At 39.3% G+C, this 11652-nt stretch overlaps 1 protein-coding gene across 1 annotated transcript in view; it reads right to left on the reverse strand.

Annotated features, from left to right (window-relative positions):
* Window positions 1-11644, reverse strand: part of GARRE1 (granule associated Rac and RHOG effector 1) — a 110215-nt gene extending 98571 nt beyond the window's left edge. The window contains exon 1 of the mRNA XM_074968762.1: window positions 11541-11644. The gene's annotated coding sequence lies outside the window, so the exon portion shown is untranslated. The remainder of the gene's footprint in view (window positions 1-11540) is intronic.
* Between the last annotated feature and the right edge of the window lie 8 nt (window positions 11645-11652).

The following is an 11652-nucleotide window of genomic DNA, read 5'->3' on the forward strand; positions in this document are numbered from 1 at the left end:
TTTGAGAAAAAACTGCTTTTCATAATTAAAAAACAAAGAACTAGTCTTCCCATGCAACAAACTACAAGGCACCAATGTCTGAATATTAAATATAAGGAGGGCAGTTCTTACGTAAGGAGGTAGTCTCTGAAATAATAGCATTTCTATTTACAGAATTGCTAAAATTGGCATCCATCTATACTCTAGGTGTCCTTGACATAATGAACTTGCTACACATGTATTTTTAAGTTAACCCATCATAAATTCCTTTCCCCGCCCCCATCAGACAATTCCCCCCTCCTACAATTACTTTTCCCCATCATTTTCAACAGCTTGAGAAAATAAGATGAGTCTTGCAACAAGCCCTGAAGGTCATCAGATGTGGACTATTTCAGGCCTAGTAATGTCTCATGCATTCAACAGGTTTGTTATCTGCCCAAGATACCATGCAGTGCAAATAAATTACAACTTCTGTCAAGCCACTCCTCTGCTTGTCTCAAACCAATAATGTGCTAGAGCTAGCTCCATGAAAGAAATTTCAAGGTAAAACTAAACACTAGGAATAAGAATTATGGTGTGCCAAGTATGCTAGAATGCACCACCAGCCGCCTCATGCAATTTTATGCAGTACTTTAACAAATACTTTCACACACATCCCTCAGCAGAATACTTAGGCCTGGTTCTCCATTTGCAAGTTCTACCAGTATAACTACAAATCAAGATGTGATTTAGTTATACTGGTATGACACAATGTACTCCAAGTAATACCCTGTATCCCTTATTCACCACTTTTATATGGTTATGATATATGTTGTACAAAGTATGCCTTGTGAGGGATCATTTGAAAAGTCATTATCTGATTAACATTATTGTCATGTTAAAATGTGTGCATCAACATTGTATATGGAGTTATGAGATTTTGCTATACGTTTGCTACTGACACTTAATTCTGGGGAATGCAGACGGCCTAGCTCCACAGTTTCAAGAAAGAACTGACCACAAGTGTTATAAAACATCAGGGGGGGACTATAAACAAAAGATTTGCATGTCATCCCCGAGACATCCCAAACATCACGTACACAGAAGATATGAACAAGAAATTTACAATTCACCTGAAAGATGCTTCGAATATCACGTACGCCATAGACTGATTGTCTGCACCCCGTCAGAGGGGGGAGGGTATTCCTCAAGGAGAGGAGGAGGGTATAAAATAAGAGACCATGGCTTCCCCATTTACCCCTTTTCCCCCTTCTCTACACATGGCAGCAAGAGCATTTGAAAGACAAAGAACCATCACTGAACTGTGGGGGGGAAGGTCCTAACTGGAAGGCTTTCTAGTTAGTATTAACTGCTGTGAGCTTTTGGGTGCGAAACCATTTTTTGCTTTCAAATCTTATTTAGCTTGGTAAAGTATCTTTTATTTCTTTTGGAACCAATTCTAACTTTTATGCCTTTTCACTTATAATCACTTAAAATCTATCTTTCTCTAGTTAATAAACTTGTTTTAATGTTTCATCTAAACCAGTGTGTTTTCGCTGAAGTGTCTGGCGAATCGCTACTCAGATTAACAAGGGCTGTGACAATCATTTTCTTTGATAAAAATGAAACTATTTAATGAGCGTGCTCTGTTCAGTAGTGTGCTGGAGAGTGCAAGATGCACATTTCTGGAGTGCGAGGCTGGGCTAAGAATTTCTGAGCATCACCCTTAGTGGCTGGGAGAGCATTCACGTAATTTTGCTGGATATGCCTTTGCATGCTAATGGCTGTGAGTGAACAGAGCCTGGAGGGGTTTGTTGTTTACTAACAAAGAATTGTAAAAGGTATCCCAGGCTGGAGAATTAAGGGGACACTGTGGTTCAATAGTCCATCTTGTACCATGGGTAACGTCACAATCCATAAACCCCTAGCTAGTGTAGATGCAATTATACTGCCATAAAAGTGCCCTATACTTATATAGCTTATTCCTCTTCGTATTAGGGATACACATAGTATATTGCCTCTATACTAGTGAGGGTTGTACTCCTTTAACTATATTAGTATAGTGAACTCTGTTCAACTTTCAGGTGTACACAAAGCCTCACTCTGCACCATACCATAACTACCTGTATTTTCTCATGTTTATCATGTAAGTTAATAGGGACAACAAAAGGAGGCCAGTATAGCAGACACTCAATTCTCTCACTCCAAAACAAAGTAAGAGGAGGCAACCAGGTGGACAAGACACATTTACTTTCCAAAGAGAAAAGAAACTATTGAAAAACAAATGCCCTGTGTCTGCAGAAGCACTTCAAAACAGAATATGGATTTACTACTTCCTGTTGACAGTTATGTTTTAAAATATTAAAATTTAAATACTGTATTTAATTATTTCTATGTAGTATCTTCTTCTTTGTAATTTTACACCAATGTCTTGGAAAAAATGTATGTTTTCCAAATCCCCATAAGTCACGTGTATTGCCTTTTATTAGTATTGCATTTGTAACTGCAACAGCTCTTACAAAGAAAGTTTGTTTTTAAGAAACTGGCAAGCACAATGTCAGTGGAAACAAAAAATGCAACAGTAAAGAGAACAGCAGCTAGTGGATGGTTGCAATCTAGACTAAAAAACATAATCAATTAGTATACAACTTCCCCCCACACACACAAAAAAAGTTTGGCTTTTGACATGAAACAACTGTGGCAACATCGGCTCCTAGTCATACCAGCATCATATAGATTGGCCCTCTCTATATCCGTGGTTCTCAAACTTGTATTTCATTAAGAGCTTTTTGGTGAGACACAGATTAGAAATTTCAAAACATAAGGGAAGGCAGATCCATTAAGGATCTCTCTGCCATCAAGTTGCCCACAAAATGAGAACTCACTACTCTAAACCAAAAACAATGAGTAGGAGAGTGGGCAGAGGGGACTATATGGAGAACTCCACATTTTTGCATACCAAAGGCTGAAGTGGTGACCAAAGTCACCAACAAAAGAAACTTAAAACTGGCAAGATTTCACACCTTTGTGTTATACTTAAACAATCAAATGAAGCAGCACTGCCACATGCTAATTTAAAGATGTATACACAGAAATGGACTAGAATAACTTTATTTAAAGTTTTAGAGTAACTGCCGTGTTAGTCTGTATTTGCAAAAAGAAAAGGAGTACTTGTGGCACCTTAGAGACTAACAAATTTATTTGAGCATAAGCTTTCGTGAGCTACAGCTCTGTAAGGTGCCACAAGTACTCCTTTTCTTTTCATTTAAAGTATCTGAAAATGGATTAACTTGCCATAAAAATCAAGCTCTAGGACTGACACTCCCCAAGGAATTGACTTCTGCACTGCCATTTCCAAGATACAAATTCTGTTTAACCAATTAATAGATTGCCGGAAGGGACCTGTATGTTGCAGTCCATTAAATTTCACACAGTTATCCGTGTATTGATCCAAGTAACTTATGTTTGACTAAAAAATACCTTCCAGAAGGGCATTCAGAGTTGACCTGAAGTCACCAAGAGATTTCTAGCCCTAGTCTTTCGACATCAGGCCAGAAGGAGCTCAGAATGCGCACTCCTGGGGTGGCAGAAGCACCTCATGTTGTTCAAACAACCACCCTTATAATCTGAAGGGAACCCATCCAGCACTCAGCTGAAAATATGGTCACTGTGATATGGAGAGATAAGAGGGTGGAGTAAAGAAAGCCTCTGGTACCTTTCTAAGAGATGTGCAGAGGATATGTAATTATAAGGTGAATCACATTCTAGTAAAATTTATCTAACTGACTACATGCATAGCTACATGCATAGCTTAATCAATCATCATAAAAATATAAACCATCCCAGAAAATGAATTGGAAAAAAATTCTTCAAAGGAAAAAATACACTGTCTTTTCCCCCAAAACATCTCACTAAATCTTGTGTGTTGACTACAGATTTACTCTATCATATCTATCTGTCACCACAAAAATGTGACATTCCTATACAAAAACAAAATGTGTATCATTAGTGGTTTTAAACAGATTTCACATCCAGCAACATCTCTAAAGCAATAGATTTCACTTAGCCAGACCTAAATCTTTTTTAACCACAAAACCAAGCAATAGAATAATTTTAAAATAGCACAGGGTCAAATGTACTACCTTTCCACAAGGACAAAAATAATGTCTGTTTATGACCAAAGATTACCACACTAGATTATTTCCTGCCCCCAAACTCCTAAATTGCTATTTCACCCTGAAGATTAAATACGAAAAAAAAAAAACATTCTTCAGTACTTAGTATTGATAATATGAATTAGAAGAACAAGCATGCAAGAGCTTCTAAATTGATACATGCTAAATTCAAATCTACTTGAACTTTTAAATTATGTTTCATAATTTTGTACCAAGTTTGCTAATTAATTGCTAATTACAAATGTTTTGTTTTGTTTTTAAACAACTGACTCTTTCTTTACCGTCATTCCCCACTTTGGGCCTGAAATGAGGTCAAAATGCTGAATTTGACATTACAATCTGTTCTCCTGGAAATGACTGGAATGTTTAAATAAACAGGACTAAAACTGAATAACTCATAAGGATGATTTTAGTTGTCTACAGGGAACTGAATTAAGGTAGCAGAGAATTGTACACGTTATGAGGTTTTACGCCAAAAATTTTAAAAAGTCAACAAGTACTTGTTTACATGAAAATAATCTAGGTTTTTACACTAAGTGTAATAACAGTATTTCCTTCCTTGAAAAAGAAATTGATTTTTACAGAATCAGCATAACACCAGCCTCTATAGTGTGCAGGTCTTACATATCAGTTAACATGGAGAACTGGGGGAAAGGACTGCTGTGAATGTATTAAATAAGTGGGGGGGTTCATCTTTGCCTAAAGGGACACACAATATTTTTAAAGTGATAAATTAATCTTTCAGCACCACGTTAAGGAACTTGCCTATGTTGTCTGTTTGCAAAGGTCCACTTCTTATAAAGAAGCAACAAAAAGGCTCACATAAGCTTATGGCTACTTAAAAAGTAGCAAAAGTTGCTGCTTGTCCAAATGGTTCATCATAAATACCAACCAATATATTTTTGATCATAGGTAGTAGACAATTTATCCTGAAGCCATGAAACACTCAGTCATCTTCTTGGACCATGAAGATGAGGGGGATTAGAGACCTCAGAGATTCAGTCACAGGTTTTCAAGGAACATGTGGTCTGGACACAGAAGGGTTTTGCCTTATTTCTCTCTGAGGATACTTCCATGCCTTTTTACTCTCTGCCTATATCTTTTCTGAGACCACATCTGCAGGATCTACAATCTGTATTGATGGAGCAGGAGCTTGCCTAACTCAAGAAGAAAAATTCCAGAGCCATTGATCTGATCTTACACACTGCAGGTCTGGGCCTGCTTCAGAGGAATTTGCCTTCATCCCAGTAAGTCTTGGGAAATGCTTGATACCATCCAGAAACCACAGGCAGCACCAGTGTAATATGCTCACAGTGAGATACCCCACTTAACAAGCATGAACCACATTGTCTGCCAGCTTTGGTTTCAGAATAGATCCAAGATGCAGTGCATTGGAATAATTTAGTTCTAAAGTAACTGTAGCATGAATCATAGTAGCGAGGTCCTCACTGAAAAGAAAAAGGTCACAGTTGGATCTTTTTATCCTCCTCCTACCTTTTGGCCATCAGATGAAAACTTTAATATTCCATTACTCCCTTTAAAAAGTCCATCCTGAAACTTAGCATGTTAGAACAGACCATTAAAGCTGCACATCATTTTGATAAGAGAAAGACAAGCTTCCCCTATGACATGTTTGGAAAATATTTAAACAAAAGCAGGATTCTGCTCTTCTATTTCCACATTATACCAAAATATGTAAGATTCAACCAACCCCCAGGGAATGTTCTCTAATCACACTGTATCACTCCGTTGTGGGCATTGAGCACACTCCTTATTTACAAAGCAAAAGTAATTACTGCAGTGCTGGAATTGGAAGTTCGATCAACATTCTACTACCAAAAAAAAAAAAAAAAAAAAAAAAGCTAATGTGTGAAACAAGTTTTAGTTAAAAAACTCCACTCTATCATCAGAAAAGAACAACATATCCAAGACCTGAAAAAAAATTCAAAGGTAGCCTGTTTTTGTCCTCAATTATCTGAATTCTCCATGTAATCTGTATTCTCCAGATGTGTTTACAAAAGTGGAGGAAGATTAGAATCACACAAATAGCACAGTGAAAAGTGACCAACGGAAAGGGGGAAAACTTAGGGAATGACAGTTATACTTATCCAAAAACCACCAGAAAAATCCAACAAGCAACTGAAAAAACAAGAAACAAAAGATGGCGGGGAGGATTATGTCCATATTCCAAGACAATAAAAATTTTGCTAAGATTTAGCTAACACTAAAATACTTACCACTAATTCAGAGGGATTTAGTTTTAAAAAGTAATTAGAAAGACAAGAAAAGGTTACAATTTAAGAGTACATTTTAGCACATCTTTCCAATGAGTCATCTTAAAAAGTGTCCTTCTACATTTTTGCTATTATGTAAAGTATTATTAGTATGAATGGGCATACCCTAAGCTTACATGAAAAAGGTGAAAGTAAACATTTTAAGACCACCCAATGGATACAAAGAACTATTCAAAACATTTTTAAATAAATACAATATTAGGCAAAAAGATATTTTCTGCAAATGCTATGTTCCCTTTTGTGGACTTCCCTTAGCAAGGGCAGATTTTTTATTTCTCCTTCTCCAAACATAAGCCCCCGTATTCCTCACCTCTCATTTAGCTGAAGGTACACATCCACAACTGCTCCATTCAGTCTGTAATTAGATGTACTACGGGATTCCTCACCAGTATTAAGCTCTCATATAGCAGGATCTGTGAGCTATCATCTCATATTAGCTACGAGATTCCATCCCACCCTGATGATGACCAATATTTTAAATCCAATATTTTTAAAAGTCTGATTTAAAAAACAAAAACCCAAACAAAGAACATCCAGCAAAACAAGACAACGCACATACTTTTCCCTTTGGGGAGAGGATGAGGGATTAAAAACATGTGACAGATGTTAGTCACATCACTTAATGCAATACTGGATGGCAATCAGATAATATAGTCATGAGCGCAGCATACAAACCTGTAGAGAATAGAATTTAAAACTCAAACATACTGACTACACCATCTTTGTTGTTTTAATCAGTGCAGTTTAATAGATGCTTATGATAGCCATCCCATGTGTCACCTGATTGCAGCCTGTGTACCACAGTTTGAAAATCTCTTTCCTACTGCATAACACATCTTGTTTAGAGTGTTAGAAGTCCTACACTAGGCCTGTTCCTCCCACCCCATATACACAGATACTAATCTTTTATTCCTATATACAGATTTTAGCAGTTCTTCAGCAATACACACATTAGCCCATGTCCCTCTTTATGGCCTTCTCCTTCCATTCTTTCACTTTTGAACACCCACTCCCTAGGTATCTCCTGTTTCCATTCTCATTCTCCTCCTCCTCCTCCTCCCCCCTTTTCCTATCGTAAGGCTGTTCCAATCCAGGACTTCGGAAGCCCACAACTTGCATTGTGCAAGGTTTTATAACCTTGAAACAACTGCACTTAATAGGATATTCACTGCAAATTTTCTTAGACTTCTCAAAGCATCAGTTCTTATTGAAGACAAAAGAATAAAACAAAACTGATATCTAAGACAAGCCATTTCTTACATATGACAATAAAAAACACTGTTTGAAAATGTTCCCAAGAAGTGAAAATACCTCATTTTTAAACACCAAGACACCTTGTCCAATTTGCTTCAAATTTCACAGAAAAATTCAAGTCTGATAAGTTGCATGTGGAAGTTTCAGATGGATTGGTTCAGTTTTGGCAAAGTCGGAGCGGGTGGTCAAAAAGAACTCTCCAGAAAGAGAGACTAGCACCTCTCAACAGTGATTCAAACATCAATTTGGCATTTGTGGACAGAAGCATTGTGCACATATTTTTTCCACTAGTCCCTTTAGAAAAATAGGGCAATTGGTAAAGAACCTCTTATAACATAAGCCTACTAAAATGCATTTCTATACTCATCCAATCATGAAATTATCCGAAAGTATACAAACAACAGAAGATTAAAAAACAAAGGACCAATAAAACAAGGCAATTGGTAACTTCTTGTGAACCTGGAGAACACCTCCATCTGGCAAATTGTACAATGGCTATAAAGTTATCATACTAAGCAGAGTTTTTGAGTTTAAACAGCACTGTCTGCAGTCTAGACATACCATCTTGTTCTGTAAGATCTGATGTTATCACAAGCTAGATTTTGTAAAGTCTAATAAGGTCAGTTGCTCTCTGAACCAGCCCCAGCATGTTGTTTTGTAATGAAGTTATACATGCTGCTGTAAAAGTCATCTTTCAGATGAGACATAAAACCAAAGTCCTGACCCCCTGTGTAGTTATTAATGGTCTCCTGTCACTCTTTATAAAAGCTGGGGTAGGGTCCTGGCTAACTTCCAACTCTAGTAATAACATTCTACTTACCTACAATTACCCCTGCAGTTATAATAAGAAGATACTCTCCACTTCCTGTTCTAAACTGTCATGTAGTATTGTTGTGCACTGTTAAAGAGTTCCACATTTCATCTGAGATCTGCATTTCAGTGGTGCATTCATTTATCTGAGCGTATAGTGTGTTAAGTACTTAGAGACCCTTTGGAATAAAAGGAGCTTTATATATGTGAGATAGATCAGTAATGATGAGGCGTAGGTCTTAGGAACAGGAAAGCACACTATCATCCCTTAATCTGCTGTCACTAACAGTATTCTGGGTGCCATGATTATACCCCCCCACACTGCACCAAGAACCACCATGAAAAATGTACTTTCAAGTCTTCTGCCACATTGCCTTAGGCTGGCAATTTCCCCACATGAGCAACTACAGTGATCATATTTTTTCCATGGACATCATATTTTATCAGAGACAAGAGACACTACAGAAAGATGCAATCACTACAACCCGTAAAGGGAAGTGTACACATGCATCTACCTTACAGGACAGGAAAATGTGTTTCCCTTAGTTTTGCAAAAGAGGAAGATTGATGATTATAGAGATGCATTGAATGGGAAGGAAGAAAAGGTGTTTAAGAATGATGGACTTTGAGGGAAAAGTGAAAGAAAAGAGGGCTGGAGTGTAGTGACACCAGAAGAGAAAAGGATAAGGAAAATTAGAAGAATATGGTATAAGGCAGTGGCTCTCAACCTTTCCAGACAACTGTACCCTTTCCAGGAGTCTGATTTGTCTTGAGTATCCCCAAGTTTCATCTCATTTAAAAACTGCTTGCTTACAAAATCAGACATAAAAATACAAGAGGTATCGCAGCACACTATTACTGAAAAAATTGCTTACTTTCTCATTTTTACCATATAATTATAAAATAAATCAATTGGAATATAAATATTGGTTTCAGGGTAGCAGCCGTGTTACTCTATATTTGCAAAAAGAAAAGGAGTACTTGTGGCACCTTAGAGACTAAACAATTTATTTGAGCATAAGCTTTCGTGAACTACAGCACGAAAGCTTATGCTCAAATAAATTGGTTAGTCTCTAAGGTGCCACAAGTACTCCTTTTCTTTTTAATATAAATATTGTACTTCCATCTCAGTGTATAGTATATAGGGCAGTATAAACAAGACATTGTCTGTATGAAATTTTAGTTTGTACTGACTTCACTAGTGCTTTTTATATAGCTTGTTGTAAAATTAGGCAAATAGCTAGATGAGTTGATGTACCCCCTGTAAGACCTTTGTGTACCCCCAAAGATACATGTATCCCTGGTTGAGAACCATTGGCATAAGGCATTGAGGAAGGGTGCAGTGAGCAAACAAATGGTTTCAGCGTGTAAATTTAGATTTTTTTTAAAAAATACAGCTTATACCAGTTATTTTGGCATTAATTGGGATTACTTAACAATTGACTGAAACTTCTGAACCTCAAATAAAGCTTCTGGCTAACCCGGTATACATTATTTCTAATTTCCTCACGCCTGTGCACTTCCTAGTTCTGAATCAGAAATAACAAAATATCAACAGGAAAGGTTCATGTCTCAGTATTTCTGGCCTTACCAGAAGTACCGGAAAATACACAGGAAAGCATGTTCCTTAACTGTCGACCATTCATTTATACTACACCCTTGACCAGAATATCCAAACATCTACAGCTACAAAGTTCCTCTAGAAAAAATAAATAAAATAACTACTACTAATAATAATAAAATAAGGGCTGGTTCATACTTGTGACTAGGTTGTGAAAGAGTATCAACATCTAAACCAACAACTATATGTTACATTTATATCTGGATATATTATCAATTTTTCATTCAAAGTATATAACTACCACAGAGCAGGACTTTCTCAAGCTGACAAAATTTGGGTGAGGTAAACTGAAAAGGCACCATTAACACACTAGATCAAAAATCTTAAATCACGAATAAAACTCATGTGAGCTGTTATAAGTTTAGCAAGCTACAATGACAGTCAGTACTGAGATATTAGTGTTATAGGTACTTCAGAAAAGCTTTAGCTACACATAATGAGTTATTCATGTATTTAGAATTCTACTGCTCAAAAGAGACATAGCTCCTTTCTGTGATTAAAGACAGCAGCAGTCACACAGTCTCATAACAGCACCAGCTAATACCATACAAAATAATATAACGTAAGACACAGACTAAAACTGCAGTCAGCAGAGTGGTCACAATTTCACTCCTTTTTACGTGTACAAGGCTCTAGATAAAGGGTTTATAAAACCATACATGGCTGGTGCCTGCATGAGCTAAGAATCCCTCTGCCTACATTGTTCTGGGTCTGTATCATGTTTTCCCCTCTCTCGGGGAGGCTGACTCCAGTGAGTGAGATTAGAGAAGGCCTCTCTAGAGCCTGGCAGCGGCAGCTCTCACATTCACTCACTCTCTCACAGAGAGTATTTCAGGGCCGGGTCACTATTTAGCAGGAAGGTGCCCTGGAATTCCCGCAGGCGCAGTCTCTGCCGGTTTCACCCGAAACTCTCACACGCAGGTCACCGGGGGGGAGAGATGTATATAGCACCCCAGCCCCTTCGCTGCTCCACAGTCCCCCCTCTTCCCTCCCTGCACCTGCACGGGGGCCACCCCCTGACGGCGGGGCTCAACCCGCAGGGGCCCCGGCGCGTTCCAGCCTCTCCCTGGGGGCTTCCACTGCCCGACGCTACCTCCCGAGGGGCTTCCCCTAACCCTCCCGGCCCCTCCAGAGAGGCTCCTCTCAGCCCCCGCATGGGCGCCCCTTCCCAGCCAGGGGGCTCCCCGCCAGCCCTTGGGCGATTACTCCCCCCTTAAGGGGCTCTCCCCTCATGGCCGGGGGGGAGGGGTATTAATGCTGCCCCTGCCACCCCCCGGTCCCCGCCCCACCAGGGCCCCCGCCTGCCGAGTCGCGGGGCTGCTGCCTCCCCCGGGAGCCGCCGCCGCTGCGGGAGGGGGGAGCAGACAGCTAAGCCCGCGGGCCGGACCAGGCCCGGTCGATGCGGGGACGGGCGTACCGCTCGCTCACCTGCCTGCCACGGTCAGTCACCCCCTCACGGCACAGCACGGCCAGCAGCCCCGCTCTGTGTACTCCGGAAACGGCGGCTCCTCAGCCGGGCGCTGGGGGGAGGGACCAGGCA

The sequence above is a fragment of the Natator depressus genome, chromosome 12 (genome assembly GCF_965152275.1).
Source record: "Natator depressus isolate rNatDep1 chromosome 12, rNatDep2.hap1, whole genome shotgun sequence".
Lineage (NCBI taxonomy): Eukaryota > Metazoa > Chordata > Testudines > Cheloniidae > Natator > Natator depressus.